The sequence below is a fragment of the Aquarana catesbeiana genome, linkage group LG09, assembly GCF_042186555.1.
Source record: "Aquarana catesbeiana isolate 2022-GZ linkage group LG09, ASM4218655v1, whole genome shotgun sequence".
Classification (NCBI taxonomy): domain Eukaryota; kingdom Metazoa; phylum Chordata; class Amphibia; order Anura; family Ranidae; genus Aquarana; species Aquarana catesbeiana.
The window spans coordinates 227,930,341-227,955,472 of record NC_133332.1 but is presented as its reverse complement, the minus strand read 5'-3'; the positions used below and the strand labels follow the sequence as shown (position 1 = coordinate 227,955,472).

At 41.7% G+C, this 25,132-nt stretch overlaps 1 protein-coding gene across 9 annotated transcripts in view; it reads right to left on the bottom strand.

Moving 5' to 3' along the window:
* LOC141108356 (zinc finger protein 618-like) overlaps positions 1–25,132 on the bottom strand; it is a 270,313-nt gene that overhangs the window by 192,304 nt on the left and 52,877 nt on the right. Inside the window, exon 2 of one of the 9 annotated variants that reach the window (XM_073599896.1) lies at positions 5,203–5,286. The exons of the other annotated variants lie outside the window; for them this stretch is intronic. The gene's annotated coding sequence lies outside the window, so the exon portion shown is untranslated. The remainder of the gene's footprint in view (positions 1–5,202; positions 5,287–25,132) is intronic. 9 annotated transcript variants of the gene reach the window in all.

The window sequence follows — 25,132 nt, the reverse complement described above, 5'->3', positions numbered from 1 at the left end:
AAAAATTTGTCACTTTCCCGCAACTTGTGTCAAAATATAAAACATTCCATGGACTCAACATGCCTCAAAGCAAATAGCTTGGGGTGTCTACTTTCCAAAATGGGGTCATTTGGGGGGGTTTTATGTCATCTGGGCATTTTATGGCCTTCAAAACTGTGATAGGTAGTGAGGAGTAAAATCAAAAATGTACGCCCTTAGAAATCCTGAAGGCAGTGATTGGTTTTCGGGGCCCCGTACGCGGCTAGGCTCCCAAAAAGTCCCACACATGTGGTATCCCCATACTCAGGAGAAGCAGCAGAATGTATTTTGGGGTGCAATTCCACATATGCCCATGGCCTGTGTGAGCAATATATCATTTAGTGACAACTTTTTGTAATTTTTTTTTTTTTTTTTTTTTTTTGTCATTATTCAATCACTTGGGACAAAAAAAATGAATATTTAATGGGCTCAACATGCCTCTCAGCAAATTCCTTGGGGTGTCTACTTTCCAAAATGGGGTCATTTGTGGGGGTTTTGTACTGCCCTGCCATTTTAGCACCTCAAGAAACGACATAGGCAGTCATAAATTAAAGGCTGTGTAAATTCCAGAAAATGTACCCTAGTTTGTAGACGCTATAACTTTTGCGCAAACCAATAAATATACACTTATTGACATTTTTTTTACCAAAGACATGTGGCCGAATACATTTTGGCCTAAATGTATGACTAAAATTGAGTTTATTGGATTTTTTCTAGAACAAAAAGTAGAAAATATCATTTTTTTTCAAAATTTTCGGTCTTTTTCCGTGTATAGCGCAAAAAATAAAAACGGCAGAGGTGATCAAATACTATCAAAAGAAAGCTCTATTTGTGGGAAGAAAAGGACGCAAATTTCGTTTGGGTACAGCATTGCATGACCGCGCAATTAGCAGTTAAAGCGACGCAGTGCCGAATTGTAAAAAGTGCTCTGGTCAGGAAGGGGGTAAAACCTTCCGGGGCTGAAGTGGTTAATAGCCATTCAAACCCCTTTGTGTCAACTTGTGTGCATGTTATCAGGCCAAAATCACGAGGGTATGTAAACTTTTGATCAGGGTCATTTGGGTAGTTTCTGTTGTCATTATGATTTAAAAAGCGTAAACAAAGTTGATTGATAATAAATGGCTCAGCCAAACACTAACCATGAGTGAAATAAATGTTTTTGTGTTATTCATAAAGAAATCATAAATTCTGCCAGGGTATGTAAACTTATGAGCACAACTGTAAATATTCAAGTATTTGTAAAGTCAAGTAACATTATTTACAGTCATGCATAGCTAAACATGAGCATTTAACATCTTTGTAATTGTAAAATAACTTGCCTTGATCTGCTTTAAAACTGCAGGTCACTTGATCACTTTTTATTCCTGAGTGATTCATGGACCTGCAGGTAGGCGTATCCATATCATGGCTTCAAGTCATAACAAGAAGTGACGCTTGCCGCTGGGCATCCACGTTTCCATGGCGATGAAACGTAATCCTAGACCTGGCGGCATTACGTCACTTCCCCTTTCAATCACAGGAGGAGGAATGAGGGATGGACAGGGGGCGGATGACCACGGAAGATTCAGGTGTTTTGTCAAATTTGGCGACCCGTCAGATTTTGTAACGGAAGTGACGTTCAGTCGCCGCCATCTTGCTACACCTCACACTCGTCCACAGTAAGCATACAGTGAGAAGGCGGCAAGCTGACATCTTGTTACACCCACCGGAGTCTTGCATTTCACACCTTTTTTACCAGTAAACTGAGCTTATATAGTGGAAATTTAGTATTTTCAAATCCCTCAGACTGTTTTGATGTTGATTTTTCAAAGCAGCGCTGTTCTGTCAGATTAGCAAACCTGTGAGATAAGCAGACTTGCCGCTGCTTTTAAAATTCAACATCTAAACAGTCAAACAAATTTCTAATTGCTGTATTTCACTATACAAGCTGTTTACTGTTAAAAATAAGTGTGAAATGCAACACTCCAGTGGGTGTAGCAAGATGTCCGCTCGCCGCCTTCTCACTGTATCCTTACTGTTGATGAGTGCATGGTGTAGCAAAATGGCGGCGACAGAACGTCACTTCTGTTATAAATTCTGACGGGTCACCTAATCTGACGAAATGCTATGCGCTCGCATAGAGTGCCTGCCTCTCCGAACGGGATGACAGAGCATGTAAACTGACCACGCTAGCATGGATCTGCTTCCATGTTTAACGTGGTCAGTTCAATACTAGGAAGAGGGGAACTGGCATAATCAACCAGGTAATACAGAAGCACTCTAAAAGATAAATATGCTATTAATATAAAAAAAGCATATAAGCATACATTAACAACTTACTGACCAGCTGGGCGAAACGTTATGTTCTGTCACTTCGCCCTGTGGCCTCAAGGCTGGCTGCTTGCCTCCGGAGCCGATGTGAGTTCCCGGCGGGCGCAATGACCGCCGGGCTCCTGCGATCGCTCGTGACACAGCGAGAACCGGGACCTGTGTGTGTAAACACACAGATCCTGGTTCTCTGACGGGAGAAGAGACAGATCGTGTGTTCATACAAAGTATGAACAGCGATCTGTCATCTCCCCTAGACGGTCCCATCCCCCCTTCAGTTAGAACACACACTAGGGAACACAGTTAACCCCTTAATCGCCCCCTAGTGTTAACCCCATTCCTTGCCAGTGACATTTTTACAGTAATCAGTGCATTTTTACTGATTACTGATGCATCAGTGCATCAGTAATCATTTTTATAGAACTGATCGCTGTATAAATGCCAATGGTCCCAAAAGTGTGTCAAAAGTGTCCGATGTGTCCGCCATAATGTCGCAGTCCTGATAAAAATTGCAGATCGCTGCCATTACTAGTAATAATAATAAAAATGCTATAAATCTATACCTTATTTAGTAGAGGCTATAACTTTTGCACAAACCAATCAATATACGCTTATTGCGATTTTTATTACCAAAAATATGTAGAAGAATACATATCGGCCTAAACTGAGAAAAAAATTAGCTTTTTTTTTAAAAAAATGGGGGTATTTATTATAGCAAAAAGTACAAAATATTGTGGGGTTTTTTTCAAAATTGTCACTCTTTTTTTGTTTATAGCGCAAAAAATAAAAACCGCAGAGGTGATCAAATACCACCAAAAGAAAGCTCTATTTGTGGGAAAAAAAGGACATCAATTTTTTTTAGGTGCAACGTCGCACGACCGTGCAATTGTCAGTTAAAGCGACACAGTGTTGATTCGCAAAAAATGGCCTGGTCATTCAGCAGCAAAATCTTCCGGGGCTGAATCGGTTAAAGGGACTGTGGAGAGTCAGCCTGAAGAGGGTTAACCACTTGCCGCCGGCCATATAGCAAAATGGTTTCAATATTCTGACCGGACGTCATATGACGTCCAGCGGGATATCAAGCCGCTGGGTGTCAGTCTGATACCCCGCAACACCGATCTAGGTAAAGAGTCTCTGACAGAGACTCTTTACCACGTGATCAGCCGTGTCCAATCACAGCTGATCACATTGTAAACAGGAAGAGGCGGTGATGGTCTCTTCCTCATTCGCGTCTGTCAGACGTGAGTAGAGGAGAGCCGATCGGCTGCTCCTCTGACAGGGGGGTCTGTGCTGATCGATTATTAGCGCAGCCCCCCCCCCCCCGAGGATGCCCACACTGGACCACCAGGGACACACAAGGACTACCAGGGATGCCACCACTAGTCACCACCAGGGATGCCACCACTAGTTACCACCAGGTATGCCACCCTAGATCACCAGGGATGCCAATCAGTGCACACAATGGATGCCAATCAGTGCCCACAATGGGCATCACTGATTGGCATCCATGAGTACCGTGTACAGTGCCACCTATTAGTGCCCAATCGTGCCACCTATTAGTGCCCATCTGTGCCGCCTATCAGTTCCTATCCGTGCTGCATAGCAGTGCCACCTATCAGTGCCCATCAGTGCCACCTATCAGTGCCGCATATTAGTGCCCATCATCAGTGCCACCTCATCGGTGCCCATCAGTGCCGCTGAGAGACTGACCTGGCCGCTCCCACCCCCTCCACAGCACAGCGCTCCAGTGAGCAAGTAGGGGTCAAAGCGGAGAGCTGTGACTAATAGTCACCAGCTCTCTGCTCACAAAGCTGTGAGAACCAAGCGATCGGCAGTGTTTGGTCGCTCTGTTCTCAGTGTTAGGGGTGCAGGGGGCAGATGCAGCATCAGACCGATGAAGTATCCACCTAGGTAAGTATGATTCTTAAAAAAAAAAAGAACACATACTTCTCTTTTAACAGAACAGTGGCTAAGTGGTTAGCACCTCCGCCTAGCAGCACTAGGGTCATTGGTTTGAATCCCTAACCACGCCACTACCTGTGGGCGTTTACATGTTCTCCCTGTAACAGTTTCCTCTGGGTAGTCCATTTTCCTCCTACACTTTAAAAAGACATGCTGGTAGGTTAATTGGCTCCTTTCTTAATTAGCCCTAGTATGTGTATGTATAAATGTGAATTAGGGACTTTAGATTTTAAGCTATTTGGGGGCAGGGACTGATGTGAAAATACAATATATATCAATATATATATATATATATATATATATATATATATATATATATATATATATATATATATATATAAAATACAATATATATATATATATATATATATATATATATATATATATATAGCACTGCATAAATTGACGGCGCTTTATAAGTACCTGTAATAAATAAATAAATGTTTCAGCTTGATTTGTGTGTTTCAACCGTGCTGCATGTATGAGCCGGCATGGCAATACACAACCTTTCATACACCTATTTATGTCAAATAATGGCTGTACTTGTTACTAAATGAAAATGTTATATTTTCCCGGGATATACTATAAATAAAACAGCATGAGGCTTTAACAGCATACGAAGAATAGGGAACACAGCCGCTTGCAGTTGGCACAGGGATATCCATCACCTAGACTGGCACAGGCAAGGCACATATGTCCCTAATCACAGAACTGGCACAGAATCGGCCATCATAGCTCGATACGGCAATTAAACGGTAAGCAAACTTGGCAGGTGGGTACCACCAGGGTCTGTACACCCATCACACAAGCCTTACGAGCTATGTAGAGCCACCTTGCAATCAACTTCATATTCCGTCATATCCCACGTTCAAAGCAGTAGTAAACCAAAAAGCAAACATTTATATTGTAGCTTACCAATTCTTAGATGTGATGGCTGCATTTATTTTATTTTTTAGGCTTTCTTTCTTCTATTTTCATCTGGTGATCCAGCCAGCAAGTCTGTTTTTCAAGCAACAGAATGTGTCAGTTTACATGGATGAGACAAACCACTTCACACTGGCAGGGGTGATTAAAACGATCAGCTTTTATTTGTTCATGTAAAACCTCCAAAAGGAAAAAAAAACGGCTTGCTGTAACTGATTATAAGGTGTGAGCTGGAGTTTAGCTTCGATTTGTTAGTGGATTTAAATCTGCTAATACAGTTAACACTACACTTCCCCCAGACTGGCAATGCTGCGGTCTGCTGTGCCTCATGTTCTCATTCATCCAGAATGGGGCAACTGTAACATAATTGATAAGCTGCAATATATTAAATTTTAGGTTTTGGGTTTAATGCGATTTTAAAGTAAACCTGTCCTTTTGCCGCAGAGAAGCTGCTGAATAGCAGGTTAATAAAGAAGATCAACACTGCCCTAATTTCAGATATGAGGATTTTAGTGTATTTTAAAAGAAAAAGAACTTAAAGTGGATGTAAACCCAATGTCATCCTTTCTAAACTACTGCCATAGGGGTTATCTATAAGGATATACATGCCTCCTGCATGTATCTTTACCTGTCAAATGTCTCCCCTCTGTCTGTTATTAGACCCGAAAAACTGCATATTCTGTGGGTGGGTCTGTTGTCTGGAGCTCGGTGGGTGGAGTTGTGATGCCAGTAGACTCCCCGCCCACCTCTACACTCCCCTTGTCAATATGTATTTTCTCCTGTGTATTTCTAACACTGAACTTCTGCTATGATCTCTAACATCCAGTGAAAAGACAGGAAAGTAACCACATGACTTCAGCATGCCAAATCATGGTGAGGTGTGGAACAGCCAATCCTTGCAGAGCTGCTGAAGGAAGGAGTGGGGGAGGGAATTAAAAAATCTGCATGTGTCTTAGGCTGAAGCACAAGATATGTAAATCACCTGTCACTCACAGCAAGGGGGAGGATTTGACAAAGTTTTTCTCAGTTTGTCAAGATTTCTCTCACTGAACAATAAAAGGGGATTGCTCAGAGCTGGATTAACTCTGTGTGGCAAGACTGGGCTCAAATGATAGGAAATCTTATACTCTACAGTATGATATAAAAATAAAATAAATAAAAAAATTCGGGTTTACATCCACTTTAAAGTGGGCTCCACCAAAAAGGGGAAGCCCTGTCTGTCTGCCATCCCCCCCCACCCCCTCCGCTGCCCTAATTGGCACCTTTTGAGGGGGGGGGGTGACAGGTACCTGATTTTGATAGGTACCAGCTCCCACTTTTGGCTGAGTCAAAAGTTCGGCCCTCCCTCCTTCCCCTACAGCCAGCCCATTCACTAAGTGCAGCAAGGCTTCACTTCCGGTTTCCCTTAGCCAAGATGGCGGCACCTGCACCTGACAGCTGATTGAAAAATCGGCTCGGTTAAGGACACCGCTGGATTCCAGGACAGGTAAGTGCTCTATTATTAAAAGTCGGCTGCTACAGTATTTGTAGCTGCTGACTTTTCATTTTTGTGGGGAGCCTGGAGTTTCTCTTTAATCTTGGATGACAGTAAACAACGCCACCTCCCATGACTTTAAACCCACCCATTTGTCTATGCTTGTTAATGTGGTAGTTTTTTTTTTTTTTTTGCTGGGTGCACACAAAGCCCTGGAAATGCTCAATACAACGACCGTTTTGACAAAAGAATCGTATCTTCTAGGAATAGTTTATTGATGAAACTGCCTATTCAATACAAACATCCTTGTACTTGGAAAAGGTCTTGATGGAAAATCCAGGTTACATTCCTGTTTCTCTGTTGAACTGATCATTTTAAATAGATCGAAACTACAATCTACAGTCAGGTCCTCATTACATGTATGGCCAGAATGTAACATTCACATGAGAACTACATGCAGTAGAGCAGTCAGCGACATTATTTGACAGGCATTCTATCTATGCTACAAATTCTCTCCCGACAGGCCAGAAAGGGTGAGGGAAGATACAGTATGAATGTTGAGGGAATCATTTGGCTTAGTACAGTCAATTTGGCACATTGGTTTGAGGTGAGAGTGCAATTGGTAGGCGTTAACACAACTCACCAAGCATCCCTTTTATGAGCATAACCTAACACGGGAGGAGGAAAAAGGAAGCCGCTTCAGCTTCGTTATCATGCCCACATCTAAGGTAGCTTCGCTGGTTCTTTCCAGTCGGTTTGATTCTGAGAAACTCATAAAGTTGCTGGACAAGTGTGCTAGGAGAAAGAAAAAATCCCAAAAACCACGGCAATAAAGTAAATGGTGTTTTGCATCCGGTGCAACAACACACAATATTAATACAGCGTGCCAGAATATCTGCTGGTTTAAGAGCAACTACAAACAATAAATATAATCTACCAGTGAAGTCAGAAAACTTAGCTGCACACTTAATTGCTTCTGTCCGAGCTTTAAGTAATCCACTTCCACTATTCATAAGTATCTTTACAATGCTCTTGTGCAGGACTACAGTCTCTTGTCACATAATTCTTTAATTAGCCAGCTCAATCTTTTTGGAGAGCTCCAGAGTTGCCATCTTGTATCTAGTCAAATACTGACCTCTAATGCCGCGTACAGACGATCTGACATTCCGACAACAAAATCCTGGATTTATTTCCGACGGATGTTGGCTCAAACTTGTCTTGCATACACACGGTCACACAAATGTTGTCGGAAATTCCAATCTCCAAGAACGCGGTGACGTGCAAAACCTACGACGAGCCGAGAAAAATGAAGTTCAAAAGCCAGTGCGGCTCTTCTGCTTGATTCCGAGCACGTGTGGAACTTTGTGTGTTGGAATTGTGTACACACGATCGGGATTTACGACAACGGATTTTGTTGTCGGAAAATTTGAGATACGGCTCTCAAATTTTTGTTGTCGGAAATTCCAACAAATGTCCGATGGAGCCTACACACGGTCAGAATTTCCAACAACAAGCTCACATTGAACATTTGTTGTGGGAAATTCCGATCGTGTGTACGCGGCATTACAGTCTGTTGCATGCTTCTTGATCAGGGTAGATCTGAGCTCACCTCCATACTTGACCTCTTACCCACAACTGCACACAACTACACCTCCCTATAACCCCTAGGAAGAATCACACTACTAGTAATTGGAGTTACAGTAAATGGCCGAATCGGCCTTTTATTAACCATTAACCATTAACCATTGAAAATTGATCACACCTGATGTACTGACGGCCTATCTCATTTTTTGAGACACTAACAAGCCAGGAAAGTACAAATACCCATAAAATGACCCCTTTTTGGAAAGTAGACAGTCCAAGGTATTTAGTAAGAGGCATGGGAAGTTTTTTTGAAGTTGTAATTTTTTCCCACAATTCTTGGGAAAATTAAGATTTTTTTTTTTTTTTTTTTTTTACACAAACTTGTCATCGTAACAAGTTATTTTTCACACAAAGCATATGCATACTTGCAATTACACCCCAAAATACATTCTGCTACTCCTCCTGAGTACAGCGATACCACATGTGTGAGACTTTTACACAGCCTGGTCACATACAGAGGCCCAACATGTAGGGAGCACCATCAGGCGTTCTAGGAGCATAAATTACACATATAATTTCATGACGACCTATCAATCTTTTGAAGACCCTGGAGCACCAGGACAATGGAAACGCCCACAAAATTACCCCATTTTGGAAAGCAAATACCCCAACGTATATTCTAGGCATTATGAGTCTTTTGAACGGTTCATTTATGTCCACAAGTTTTCGGAAAAAGTGTAAAGAAAATAAACTTTTTTTTACACAAAGTTGTCAATTTATAAGATATTTCTAACACACAGCATGTACATAGCAAAAATAACACCCCAAAATACATTCTGCTACTCCTCCTGAGTATAGCAATACCACATGTGAGACTTTTACACAGCCTGGCCATATACAGCCCAACATCCAAATAGCACCTCCAGGCGTTCAAGGAGCATAACTTACACATATCATTTTCTGACTACCTTCACATTTTTGAAAGCCCTTCATATTTCTAACACATAGCATGTACATGCCAAATAACAAAAGATTACCTATGTTTTTAGTAGTGCAGTGGTCCACAGAGGAGAGCATCCATCCAGGCAGCAGGCAGGGATATGGTCAGCAAGAGCAAAAGCAGTCGTTCAGGCAGCAGGCAGGAATACTGTCCATAGTTAGTTCAGACAGACCTACTGTCAGCACAGCCAACGCATTGGTCCAGGTAGCAGGCAAAGATGTGGTCAACAGCAGCAAAAGGAATTGTCAAGGCAGAAATACTGTCCATGGTCAGTAGAGGCAGCGGGCAGGGATATGGTCAACACAGCCAAAGTATTGGTCCAGGCAGCAGGAAGAAACATGTTCCATAAAGTCCTGAGTCACTACAGGCAGCCATATGGTCTGCACAGCCAAAGTATAGGTCCAGGCAGCAGGAAGGACCATCAAGCTTAGGGCCAGGGGGACGGGGTAGAGGCTTCTCCCACCCAAATCTCTTTGAAGTCCGGACTCCAGACCCTGTTCTGGGAACACAGAGAACCAAAAACTGTTTTTCTCTACTCAGAACACTATTCTGAAGCCCCTCACATATGTGAGACCCCTGTGTACTAAAGTAGAAGAGAAAAAAGATCAGTCCAAGTGGCAGTCAGAAAACATGGTCGATTATCAGGCCGACGTCGGTGCACATGAAAGTCAGAAACGTAAATTAAAATGGCAGGCAAAGGCATCTTCGGTAAACAGGCCAGGGTCAGTTAACGTAGAAGGTAGAAACATGGTAGCAGGCAAATGATCCGCACAGGTATTTGAAACAGGGAAATGGCAGTCATTTAAAAATAAGGGGAACTAATATCTAATGGATGTGTGATAACTTCTGAAGCAATCTCCGATGCACAGGCCAGGTTGGGAGGGACATCGGGGACAATATTAACTGGTATCTCTTCTAACTCCTCCTCTGCTGCATACACAACGTTTCCTTTGGCGTCTTCTTCCTGATTCTGTGTGGGGAATGTTATAAGGAAAATGTTGCCCATGAAGTCGACTCACACTATCAGAGCGAATGCTTCCTGGGGCGGGTCCTTGCTGGTAAATCAGGGCAGTGACAAGGTCTTCAATATATTTGAGGCAGGTGATGGGTTGGTTTTCAGTTGATTTTTGGTAGCAGACATATGAATTATACATGGCCATATGAAAGAGATGAAATGCAACTTTTTTATACCAGTAATTGGACTTTCGGATTGACAAATATGGTTGCAGCACCTGGTCATTTAAATCCACCACCCCATGAACAGATTAAAATCGTGGACACATTCAGGCTTTACAATGGGGCCGCGTCTACTCTGAATCTCCACCAAGGTGTCAATGTGGATGGTAGAGAGGATGTGAACATCTTTCTTGTCTCTCCACTTCACGGCCAACACTTCCTCAAAAAAGCAGATTCCCCATTTTGTAGCCTTTTTGTCAATACATTTTGTGGGAAGCCCTTCTGTTTTTTCTGAAGGTACCGCAGGCCAGGGTTTTCTTATGGTACAGGTGAAGAAAAGGGGGCAAGCTGGTATAATAATTGTCCACATACTGTATAAATGATATCCTTTTTTGAACAGGCGATATGCCAGCTCCCAGAAATTTTCCCACTGGTTCCAATATACGTGGGGCACTCAGGGGGCTGGAGCTGGGAAGTCTTTGCCTTCATAAATGCGGAAGGTGTACACATATCCAGTGGCACTATCGCAAAGCTTATTCAGTTTCAACTCGTACCTGGCACTCCTACTGGGAATAAACTGTTTAAAGTGCAGCCAGCCAGTAAAGTGGATAAGGGATTCGTTCACACAAATATTTTGGTCTGGGACATACACTTCAGCAAATCGCTTGGAAAAATAATTTATTAGGGGGTGTATCTTATACAATTTATTGTGGTTGGGAAGATCTTGGGGAGGGCACTGCGAATTGGCATTAAAATGTAAGAAACGCATAATCATGTTATAGCGTGTCTTGGACATGACAGCAGAATATATCGGCATGTGGTGGATGGGGTTGGTGGACCAGTAGGCATGCAGTTCATTCTTCTTTGTAAGTCCCATATTAAACGTAAGGCCCAAAAACAATTTGAATTTTAACATACGGGCGTAGGATGAATTGGGGTTGGAGGCAATAAATTGCTCTGCATAGAGATTTGTTTGGTCCACTATATACTGCGTCAAATCTTTGGGGAAAAACAAATATACCATAAAAATAATCTAATTTGGAAAAATTAGTAGTTCTGGGCTGCACACTTAGCTGTGCGGTGAAGAGGGGCAGGCAACCATAAGGGGTTTGCCAGGGCATCGGGAAGGTAGGACTGGGCCTGGATTCTTTGGGTTGGGTGTGTAATTTCAGTACTGGCACTGGGCTCCTCTTCCTAGGGTCTGCTGGTGGTAGGCAGGGATTTTGATCTTGGTCCTGATCTCCTTATTCTTTTAGGAGGGACGGTTTCCTCCGCTGACTCAGTCTCCGATCCACTGCTCTCTACTGGCTCGAATTCCGAACCAGAATCGGATGATGGGAGCTCCCCGCTGCTCTCATCATCCAACATAGTAAGGATGTTATATGCCTCCTCAGGTGTGAAAAATCTTTGGGACATGATGGCAGTACTGATGGCGGGCCTATGTGACGGTACTGATGGTGGTACTGACAGGTCACTGATGATGGGCCTGTGTCACCGTACTGATGGCAGTACTGATGGCGGGCCTGATTGATGGTACTGATGGCAGTACTGATGGCGGGCCTGTGCGACGGTACTGCTGGTGGTACTGACTGGTTACTGATGGAGGGCCTGTGTGATGGTACTGATGGCAGTACTGATGGTGGGCCTGTGTGACAGTACTGATGGCAGGCCTGTGTGACAGATCCAGATGGACTGTGTGACAGATTGGCAGTGAAACTGATCAAATCACCTGTGCAAAATAATGGAGAGCCTGAAAACATGACCTGTTGGGGCACCTTAAGGGCCGGAGTTGAGAAACACTGGACTATAGAATATAATGGGTTACTGTAGTTCTGCTTCCTTCTTCACTTTGACTCCCCATAGCCCAACTAGAAAATGGTCCCCCCCCCCTTAAAAATAGGGTCTACTCTTGCTTTCTGTAAACATGTTCACAATATTAATCCGAAAGCACCGTGCAAATAGACCCTTGATTAGCTCCTAGAGCTGGTCCACTTTTGGTCTGCCTTACCACTGTACACGGGGTCACAGGAGGCTGATAATAACGATCTATATTCAGCCACACACACTACTTACATGTAAAATTTTGATTTCACTAAAAACTAAAGAGCCATACACACGGGCCGAATATCAGCCTGCATTGGCTTTGTGTGTATGGCAGCCGGTCCAGCCGGCTTCTCTCGAAGGAGCATGACCTAAAAAGGTCTGCCGATCGGCATCCAATCAGCGCTCTTAGCCAATGGCTGAGAGCGCTGACAGGTGTGTTCTTATGGGGGGAGGGGGTCCCTTTGTCAGAACACAATAGCTAAATGTTTGAAATCACTGTACTAACATCGGATTGTTAGTACAGTGGCTCCTCCTGAGCTCTTCTTTTTTTTTTTATCGTTCAGCCCGCTGGGTTGAACGAAAAAAAAATACTATTGTGTACCAGGCTTAATTGGAGGATTTGTATTTATATTGCTCTGTAGTTCCCCTATGAAACCAAGTCAGCTTGGTATTTTCACAAATTTTCTTTTACGGCTCCATGTACACTGGGGCTCTTCTAATCACTTTTCTCCTGGCAGAAGAAAAGCTGCTTGAAAATGCACCTAAGCCAGGTTTTTGCAAATGCAAATATAGAATAAAAATTTATTCTGGCCAATGAAATGAATAAACGCTAAAGTACTAAACGGGCCTAGCGCTTAGGCACATTTAGGTGGGGGTTTTTATATCTCTTGAATGCACAAGTGATGGGGTTTTTTTCTGCCTCTAAACCCCTGTAAACGCCTATGTGTGCACAGACACATAGGGGTTGATTTACTAAAGGCACTGTGCACTTGCAGTTGCTCTCTCCTAGTGCAGTTGCTCCAGAGCTTAATAAATGAGCAGAAGCTTTAATGACTACCATCATTCAAACACGTGGAAGCAAAAATGCATTTTTTTTTTCCTTGTACGTAAAAGGGTATTCTTTGCAAAGTGAAGCTTTACATAATTTACTAAGCTCTGGATCAACTGCACTTTGCAAAGTGCGCAGTCTGTTTGCCTTTAGTAAATCAACCCCACAGGGTAATATGGAGAAGCATTTAGAGGCATGAAAAAAAAAATTCAAATGCCTGTAAAATAGGCATTTTTTAACTCATATGTGTAAGGCCTAAATAGAAAACGTTTGTGTAAGACTGGAGGAAAATTCATCACAAATAATTTTCAAACATGAAAAATTATAAATGACCTTACTTGAAATAATAAAACTATTTTATGACAACAAAACCATTCTATAAAAGACTTTAAAAAAAAACCTCACATAAAAAAGCTCACATCAAAAAGTAACTTTAAATGTTGTCAAACAAAAAGGTGCCGACTTAACTAGGAGACAAAAAAAAATTAAAAATAAAATAAATCAAGGAAGATTCTAATTGTATTCGTCTCTGTAATGTCACTAATATGCAGAGTCGAAATCTCATTTATATGCAAATAAAGAGTTCATAGGGGACAAGACGGGAATACTGTGAATGTTGCCAAGTCATTTGTAAACAATCTCCAAACATGCTAGGATTCGGGACGCAGAAAGCGCGGCGCACTTTACACAACAACTGTCAAGTGCATTTAGAGATTCCGGCTGCTGATGTCTCTTTTTGTCACAAGTGTTGCAACCAGATACAACCCAACGACACAGAAAGAAGGTGACGGAGTTATTCAGCACAGAAAAATAATCAGCAGAGTTTTTCTTGTGGCAGGAAAGAGCAGGATCAGACTGACTAAGGAAGTACTGGATTTTGCAGCAGGCATAATGCCAATGCAGAAAATGCCAAGGATGGACACTCTGCTATGAAAGCTTTGTAGTATTACGGAAGCATAAAGGGGACGTGCAGTGGTCTTGTATACATCTTCCTAAATGATTATAGCTAGAGCTAATAAATATAAATAAACATTTTGTCAAAAAAATATAAAATATCGCATGCTTTAATATTCTTCTATTCTGTGAGTAGGTGGAGCTATTGGCTCCTTTTCTCATTTTCCAGGCTATCACTTGCTACTTTATAAATAAAAGCCCGTTTACACCAGCCACTGGTAGGTTTCATAGCTTCACTAGTGGTGTAACCCCCAGACCCCAAATGTGAAATCCCTCTGTATATACTTTAAATATTTTATTAAAAATCTATTGAAACAGAAAAAAAGCCTGTATATAGAGCTCAATAACATGCATTAGCACATAGAGCAGTGGCATCTCTTCCCCCTTGCTGCCTGTTATCATGGCTCTGTATTACGTTTTAGAATAAGTCTGGTGAAAGCTTATGCTTGCTTTCTTTGCTTTTTTTGTTGTGTTTTTTGTAAACAAAACTTTTAAGCCTCATGCACACTGGACGTTTTTACGGCTGCTGACTTTGGCTTCAGACGTTTTTTTCTACAGTCAATAAACCCCCTATCGTGTTCCCTTATGTGTCCATGCACACGTAGGCTGTTAACTATTTTTGGCTGGGGCGTTTTTTGGCTGTAAAAAAAAAAAACCCAAAACTAGTGGGTTCTGAGAGAAGTTTTTCAGCTGTAAAAACACTCTAACGTCAAAAAACGCTGGTAAACGCTTAACCGCAACTCGTCAGTGTTTTTTGACCCAATTAAAATTTTTAAAAAATGTAAAAAAAAAAAAAAAAAAAAAAAAAACGTTGAAAAACTGACGCAAAAACGTTGAAAAACTCACTGCAAAGCTACTGGCGTTTTTATAACGTTATTTTAACATCCAGTGTGCATGAGGCCTAAAGGAGTTGGTAAGTCAGAAGGTTTTTTTTATCTTAATGCATTCTATGCATTAAGATAAAAAGCCTACACTGTGTGCAGTAGCCCCTCTAATACTTATCGAAACCCCATCTCTGTCCAGAGATGTCCACGACTGTCTCGGCCCTTCGCGACACTCCCTCCTGGCTGAGATACATCAGCGGTGCCAATGGCTCCCGCTGCTGTCAAACTCAGTTAGCCAATCAGGAGAGAGAGGGGCGGGGTGAACTGTAGCTCAGTCTCCGATTGGACACAAGGAGCTACAGCTTGGCTTGGGTGCCCTCATAGCAAGCTGCTTGCTGTAGGGGCACTCAACAAGCGGGAGGGGTCAGGAGCACCGAAGAGTGACCCAAGAAGTGGAGGTAACAGAGCAGGTAAGTATAACATGTTCGTTAATTTTATAGGGGAAAAAAAAACGAGACTTTACAATCACTAGCGTGTTTTTAAAAGAAAAGTATGGGTTTAGGGTTTTTTCCAGATTAATACTTACCGATGTAGCACCCTGGTTGTAGGCAGGGTTGCTGAAAAAATTAGTTTGCTAGGTGGTAACTAGCCTGGCTAATTGTTAGGGGTATCCACTGACTTCTTTAACTCTGGATTTGATGCACCTCTCTCTTCTGTCACTAGGTGGCATTGTTGCCTGTGGCATTAGAATGACAAGGGCATAGTGAATTCAGACTAGGAGTGGATGGGTTGTCTCAGTCAATTGGCAGGGGTTTCTTTGGCCCCTTGGCCTGCTAAGAGAGCCTATTTATTGGGGAGGAGTCAAGTGATCGGGGTTATGTGTCACCTGGACGGCTGTTATCCCCTTCCCTGCCAGTGACATTTCTACAGTAATCAGTGGCTATTTATAGCTCTCATCACTGTATAAATGTCAGTGGTCCCTAAAAAAAGTGTCAAAAGTGTCCGATCTGTCGGCCGCAATGTTGCAGTCCCGCTAAAAATCGTGGATTGCCATCATTACTAGTAAAAAAAAAAATAATAATAATAAAAATGCCATAAATATATCCCCTATTTTGTAGACGCTATAACTTTTGTGCAAACCAATCAATATACGCTTATTGCGATTTTTTTTTTACATATTCACCAAAAATATGTAGAATACATATCGGCCTAAACTGATGAAGAAATGAGTTTTTTTTTTTATTTTTGGGGGGGGGGGGTATTTATTACAGCAAAAAGTACAAAATATTGTGTTTTTTCAAAATTGTCGCTCTTTTTTTGTTTATAGTGCAAAAAATAAAAACCACAGAGGTGATCAAATACCACCATAAGAAATCTCTATTTGTGGGAAAAAAAGGGACATCAATTTTGTTTGGGTATAACGTCGCACGACCGCGCAATTGTCAGTTAAATGGACACAGTGCCATATCGCAAAAAATGGCCTGGTCAGGAATGGGGCAAATTCTTCCCGGGCTGAAGTTGTTAATCTGACTAGATGGCGCTTTAATCCCTCTGTATACACACACGAGCAGTGGGTGAAATCAAATGCGATTCGGACAGAAATCACACTGCATTCCTGTTCAAATCGCATGCAAATCTTTGCAGTGCGATTTGCGCCAACTTGTTTTTTATTGGCGCAAATCGCACCATAAAGTATGGATACTCGGTATCGGCAAGTACTTGACCGAAAGTATTGGTACTGGTACACGTCGATAAAAAAAAAAAAATTATCGGTGCAACCCTAATTATTATATGCCCCAAAATAGTATATTACTTGTTTAAAGTTCAATTTCCCCTTTTAATCACATGCCCCAATGTAATCACTTAGACCCCTTTCACACGGACGTGTCCGTGTACAGACTCCGCTTTGCTCAGCAGGGATCGATCCGTTGATCCCTGCTGAGCCGGCGGATGACAGGTCTGTCTCTGCTCACTGTGCAGGGACAGACCTGTCAGAACTCCGCTCTCCTCTATGGGGGATCAGATGAAAAGGGACCACCTGTCCGTTTTCATGCGATCCGCCAAGCGGATGGAGAAATAGGGTTTCCGTCCATCTGAATTTAGCGGATTGGCTGTCAGCGGACATGTCACTGCTGACATCTGTCGCTCCATAGACCGGCATGTAGCGTCCGTTCAGGTCCGCCTAAAAAACTGACTGGTGGACCTGAATGGTCCACTCATGTGAATTGGGCCTTAGAGAAATAAAAAGTTCACAAAAAAAAAACCTCTCCACACTATCCAAAATTTTTTTAGCCTTGCTATTGGGACAAACTGTCAACTGAATTTGTTCAGATGCTTACATTTTTGTTATTGTTATTTATTTATTTTATAACACAAATATATAATTTTCAAATGTAATGGCAAAAGTGTAAATACAGTATTGGTTTACACTTTACAACCTACTCATTGCATAATTATCACTACACTTTGAAAGTCGTCCTTCAACATAGCACCATGCTTCTTATCTCAGAGATGAATCTTATCTTGGTCATCTCAGAATCCTTGTCAGTGAGAGTAAAGATATCAATGGAAATAAAAGGGTGTGAACTTCAGCGCTGGATGACTTTGGCTACAAACAATCTTCATGTGAATTTCTAATTAAATACATTATAAACCTTCCTAACTGAACCTCTTGTTTTAAATTTGCACAACATGTGCAATGATCATGTAGCTTTATGGTGCAATTTCGTGCTCTTTATGCAGTCTATAGTAAAGCTTCACATTCTGATTTCAGAAGTTTCTTTTATGTGTTCAAACATGCATGCTCTCTGTCTGTAGTCTGAGGACTGACACTTCCTGTGAAGAAACTACATTCAGTGCATTGAAAAAGTATTAATTCCCCTTGAAATTTTCCACATTTTGTCGTGTTACAACCAAAAACTTAAATGTATTTTATTGAGATTTTATGTGATAGACCAACACAAAGTGGCACATAATAGTGAAGTGGAAAGAAAATTATAAAATGGTTTTCAAATTTTTTTACAAATAAATATGTGAAAAGTGTGGTGTGTATTTGTATTCAGCCCCCCTGAGTCAATACTTTGTAGAGCCACCTTTCACTGCAACTGCAAGTCTTTTGGGGATGTCTCTACCAGCTTTGCACATCTAGAGAGTGACATTTTTGCCCATTCTTCTTTGCAAAATAGCTCAAGCTCTGCCAGATTGGATGGAGATCGTTTGTGAACAGCAATTTTCAAGTCTTGCCACAGATTCTCAATTGAATTTAGGTCTGGACTTTGACTGAGCCATTCTAACACATGAATATGCTTTGATCTAAACCATTCCATTGTAGCTCTGGCTGTATGTTTAGGGTCATTGTCTTGCTGGAAGGTGAACCTCTGCCCCAGTCTCAAGTCTTTTGCAGACTCTAACAGGTTTTCTTCTAATATTGCCCTGTATTTGGCTCCATCCATCTTCCCATCAACTGTGACCAGCTTCCCTGTCCCTGCTGAAGAAAAGCATCCCCACAACATGATGCTGCCACCACCATGTTTCATGGTGGGGATGTTGTGTTCAGTGTTAGTTTTCCACCACACATAGCATTTTGCTTATAGGCCATAAATTACATTTGGCCTCATCTGACCAGAGCACCTTCTAACACATGCTTGCTGTGTCCCCCACATGGCTTCTCACAAACGGAGAGCCTGACTAATAGTTTTCCTGTGGACAGATTCTCCCACCTGAGCTGTGAATCCGTGGATCCAGAGTTACCATGGGCCTCTTGGCTACTTATCTGATTTATGCTCTCCTCGCCCAGCCTGTCAGTTTAGGTGGACGGCCACATCTTGGTAGGTTTGCAGTTGTGCCATACTGTTTCCATTTTCGAATGATGAATTGAACAGCGCTCCATGGGATGTTCAAAGCTTGAAATATTTTTTTTTATAACCTAACCCTGCTTTAAACTTCTCCACAACTTTATCCCTGACATGTCTGGTGTGTTCCTTGGCCTTCATGATGCTTTTTTTTCATTAAGGTTCTCTAACAAACCTCTGAGGGCTTCACAGAACAGTTGTATTTATACTGAGAATAAATTACACACAGGTGGACTCTATTTACTAATTAGGGGACACTAACTTCTGAAGGCAATTGGTTCCACTAGATTTTAGTTGGGGATATCAGTGTAAAGGGGGCTGAATACAAATGCAGGCCACACTTTTCAGATATTTATTTGTAAAAGAATTTGAAAAACATTTATCATTTTCCTTCCACTTCACAATTATGTGCCACTTTGTGTTGGTCTATCACATAAAATACTTTTACATTTTTGGTTGTAACATGACAAAATGCGTAAAAATTTCAAGAGGTATGAATACTTTTTGAAGGCACTGTATCGCAGTCCCGCGTGAGCCGCCGAAAGCCACTGAGAACAGCCGAGAGCCGCCGAGATATACAGGACATTCGTCTCTGTATCTCGGCGGCGCCATTTTTAAATGGCAAAGTACTGACAGTACAGACTGTCTGCAAATGCACAGGGGCAAGGCTGCAATTGACACTGACAAGGATGCAATGATGGACACTGACAAGGCTGCAGATGGACACTGACAAGGCTGCAATGATGGATACTGACAGGACACTGACAAGGCTGCAATGATGGACACTGACAAGGCTGCAATGATGGACACTGACAAGGCTGCAATGATGGACACTGACAAGGCTGCAATGATGGACACTGACAAGGCTGCAATGATGGACACTGACAAGGCTGCAATGAAGGACACTGACAAGGCTGCAATGATGGACACTGACAAGGCTGCAATGATGGACACTGACAAGGCTGCAATGAAGGACACTGACAAGGCTGCAATGATGGACACTGACAAGGCTGCAATGATGGACACTGACAAGGCTGCAATGATGGACACTGACAAGGCTGCAATGATGGACACTGACAAGGCTGCAATGAAGGACACTGACAAGGCTGCAATGATGGACACTGACAAGGCTGCAATGATGGACACTGACAAGGCTGCAATGAAGGACACTGACAAGGCTGCAGATGGACACTGACAAGGCTGCATTGATGGGCATTTAAATGGAAGTTATTTTTCCTTAAACTTCCCTCCTAAAAGTTTTTTTCCTTAAAATTCCCTCCTAAACTTGGGGTGCATGTTATACGCCGGCGCGTGTTATACGCCAATAAATACAGTAGATCTGCCACAGCCACAAGCAGAACACTCACAGACACACAGAGTGCTCACAGTGCAGCTGGGAGATTCTTTATTATATTAGCACACATACATTGGATGCGGTGTGATCCAGAACAAGAAGTTGTCTTATCCCTTTGGTATACAAGGACAGGCTAACTGTAGCAAACCATGGACAAATGGGAATTGATCAGCCATGACTCTGCAAACTGCAGCCACAATATATGAGCCCGTTAGTATAAGGTAAGGCAAACAGACCAGGGAATATAACTACATGAAGATAATACCTATAAATACCCTAAAAGGGTTACCATGTGGTGATGGCCATTTTGATAGAAGAGCAGGGTTTTGTTTCCTCATGTCAGGATTGCCCCCTCAATGACGTATGATCTCATGATTAATGGAAGCATAATTAAGCAGCAGTAGAATAGAAAGCTCAGAATGAATGAAGCAGATCTGTGCACTACAGGTCCTGGGGTACAGCCTACTTTTCAACCAGGAGAACAGTGAGCAGCATAGCAATTACACTGCCAAATCTCACTCCAAATTCAGTGAAACTAGAAATTAGAGGCAGCAGTGTCTTAGATGATCTCACGCTGCAGATATATACCTATAAAGGCTGTATGTGCAGGAGTGCCTAAAGACAAGCTCACATACCAACTCTTCCCTGTTTAAATCTAGGTAGACTTTGCAAGCAGCCATAACAGCTTTATACCACTCATGTGCTGAATCCCAATATGATTCAGCTTAGATGCCGACGCAAAAAGAACATTTCTGACAAAGCACCCTTACTGCTTTGAGATTTATTCGGCCTGCTAAAAAAAAAAAAAATTGTAGAGCTTGGTTGAACAGTTCAGGTTCCTAGGTGGATCATGGAAGAAACAACGTCCTTGCCCAGCACTAGAGACTGACATACAAGAAAGACGTCACCTCTTGCCATGTTCCTAGAAACGCATTTACCTTTCTATGGATAGCTTTAGACATATGAAAGCGGTAGACATTAGACCCAAATTAAATGAGAAATTCTTACTACAAATACCCAAAGAAGAGTTTTTTTTTCATTATTTTTAATAATACGTGTCTGTCCTGGAAATGGGTTGAAGAGTTTTTCTTTCTTAAATTGAATAGGAATTATTTAATTATTTTAAAAATACAAATTTGATCAGGCAAATCTGCAGGCAAACAAAAATAAGTCAATTAAAAAAGTATTTTTCCTTGACGCCTTCCTATTCTCATTTTTGTGGTTGTGTGTTTTCATCATCTTTGTTTAGGGTGGAAAAATAAAATACGAAATAACCCAAAATGTCAGTATCCATTCTCAAAAAAAAGAAAATCATTCCACTTTGGTTTACTTGTCTTCACGTTGCCTCCTTGCAATACAAGAGGCGACTGCTTTGTTTAAAAAAAAAAAAAATGTTCAATTTGCATTTGTGTTTCAGAGGTAATGATATTTGTGTCCAGCCGCTTTCTTCTAAGGCAGAGGGAAATAATTAATGATCCTCGTGTGAAAAGACTTGAATGGTGCAAGCAGCTCAGCTCTGACGTGACTCGCGAGGAAAATCTCAACGGTAATTGTGAGATGCTGCTTTTTAAAGTGCATCCGTCAGCGTGAATTAATAGCTCCTAAATTAATAATATGTAAAAACTGTCTCTGCATTGTGCCTACTATTTATTCCAGAATTGTTTACTTTTGTAGACAAGGTTTTTGTTAAGACCAGCAACTCAGAATGCTAATCAAAGAGGGCGGCTTGGGGTGGTGGGGATAAGCAATGTTTAAGCTGGTTTAAAAATAAACATGGCTGCCACCATACCTGCTTGGAGTGGAAAATAAAAATCCTTTTGTTTCCTGAGCCACCTTGGAAAAAAAAAATGGATGAAAAACAATTTTTGATCGGCAAGCTCACCCAAAAAATATATAAAACTTAGAATAGATGCTGGCGGCCAACCCAGTACATTTCATGTTGGTGCCAGTATTCCAGAATGAGATATGTGAATACTTTTTGTTTTAAGGCGGCTTTACTGTGCTACGAAGAGATTAGGTTGGAGGGTGTTTTGATTCCTTTGGTCCCTTTTAACCATAACCTACACTGCGGTCACCAAAAATCTGCACTTGATGGGGGAGATTTACTAAAACTGGTGCAATCATTGCAAGTAGAGTCCCTGCCCTTAGACCTCTAAGTCTGCCCCCAGATTGAGAATGACCAGCCGGTGTGCCATGAAGCTAAAGGAAAGCATGTGAGGCAAAAGAACATTTGCAATGGAAGTTTGTTCATGTGTCTATGGAAAAGGGAGATCGTTCATGCTTGTGTCCAATAAATAAACAATAGCCACTGGCCAGATAAAATATGACCCAGCTAACACAGACCCTGGAACCACTTCCCTCCTTCCTCCCCCTCCTTTAAGTCTGGCCATAGATGACGTGAATCCCTCCTGCTGAGCTATTGTGTATTTTTGGCGGGGGGGGGGGGGGGACGACTCTGGGGGGAAGTATACACAGTTATCATTGATAGAGGCTATAGCCACTGGCAATAATTGCATTAAAATATGCAACATGCTGGTTGTATCCAATCGATGGATCGACTTCAGTGCAAACAGCCTGCCTATAGATGGTTTGAATCTTGGCTGGTCCCTACTGAACTGGCCAAGATTCGAACCATGAATGGCCAGCTTTACTCTATCTTCCTCTTTAATTACTAGATGTTTACTGCATACCTTCTTGACACTGTCTGATCCTTGCTTCCCCCAGGCTATGGCTGGAGTGGACCGTCCAAGTGTTGGTTCCTCTTGCTTTCTCTAACCTAAAAATGATTAAAATGATGTAAACAGCCATCGTCTGTTGGATTCTCATTGGATTGCACCAATGTTCACCCATTGGGAAAGGGCTAGTGCTCTGTTCCGTCCTGTCAATAGTGTTTTCTTTTGTCCTGTGTGTGGGGAGAACCTTACTATCTACACTACATGTTCAATTGCTTGTGATGGCTTTTATATCATCTAATAAAATATCTTAACTCACAAAATGTGACCCAGCCAATTGACAACAAAAATGCTAAAAGCCTACTGGCATACCCTACCTGGAAAGGATTAGGCAAAGATGCTCTGATATGTGCAGGGACATTCAGAATAGAGGTAAGATACAAGGATTGGTATAGCACAGTGGTCTCCAAACTGGCCCTTTGGGCACTATTTCATCCACTGATACCAACAATGGAGCACAATTCCTCCCAATGACACCAACAATGGAGCACAATTTATCCCAATGATACCAACGATGGTGCACAATTACTTCCATTGAAACATTTTCTACTCCCAACAGCCACAATTCGGCTGTCGACTAAAGTCTGAAGGACAGTGAACTGGCCATTTGTTTAGAAGGTTTGGAGACCCCTGGTATAGCATAACCAAGAAGCAGATCCTGTATACATAATGAGCAAATATGGCTACCTCGATATACATATTATTACCAATATAAACAGAAACAAACTTTTGAAAAATAATTGCAAAAAATTAAAAAAACAATTAAACAATATTTATATAAATATGATGTTTTTTACATGTACAGTATATAAAAAAAAAAATCAAAAAGGCCATCCTTTTTTTTTTTTTATCCTTTTCCCACTAGGTACAAAGTATACCTCAGGAGACTGTACAAGCACACAGAAATAATAAAATATTTGGGATAATGTAGCCCCTGCTATAAACGATACATTAGGATTCACCAAGGACTTCACTGACCACAGAAAACAAAAAAATGCCAATTAATCTGCGGCCAGGAAATGGCCCAAACACATCTTGACATCTTTCACAATTAACTTAAAAGTATCCGGCCCCGACGGAAAAAACACTTAAATCAATAACATCAATATAAATTAAAGTGGCATCAATACAGCTCTCTATTAATGACAGTGGTGGTATAATCTGTCCTTTCTACAGAAATACCGATAGCGTTTTTCTTCTTTTTCCCCTCTAGTAACTGGTAAAAGAACATTGATTTTTCTAGACAAAATAAGCAATTTCTTTCTGGGGGTAATTAAATAGGGTTCTTTGTTACAATACTCGCTGAATGGAAAGATTAGAGGCTTGGAAAAAATGGAAACGTGGATTAAGCATGAATGCCAGGCAAACACAACATTTGGTAATAAACATCATGCAATGGGAATAGGTTATTTACATTAGTCTTTTTTTTTTTTTTTTCTTGGAAACTCCACAAAAAAATATTTTGCTTGCCAGTACACTGGGTATAAAAAAAAAAAAAAAAAAAAAAAACACTGTACACAATACAGTTTCATCCAATAGGTGCCCTTATCAACACAGTGCTCTATTACAAAATGTTATTTCGGCTTTTGAAAGCCTGTGAAGTGATATTAAAAGGCTTTTTTTTTTTTTTTTTAATAAAATAACAAACATGTCATACTTACCTGTTCTGTGCAGTTGTTTTGCACAGAGCAGCCCCGATCCTCTTCTTTTTGGGATCCCCGCCGGCACTCCTGGTCTCTCCCTCCCTGGGCTGCAGTTAGAAATCACAGGGCCCCATACAGCCTACACGACAGGTCTTCCTTCCCCCACTGGAAAGTGACTGAGGTCATAGATTTATCAGTCCCTTTCTCAGCTGCACCGATGAATGAATAGGAAGCGCTCCGAGCCTTCCTGTTCATTCACAAAGAAGTTTACTATGCTTCAGTGATAAATGCTCACAGGAGTGATTGGTACCGATCGCTCACTGTGTTCATTCAGGAAAGGAAGGAGCCAGTAAATTACATATTTGCCAGCCCCTTTTCACCCTGAAACTCCCCCCTCTCCCCTGCGTGCCCACAGCAGCTGCTGGCGGGAAAGGAGAGGAGGGAAGCCAGCAGCACT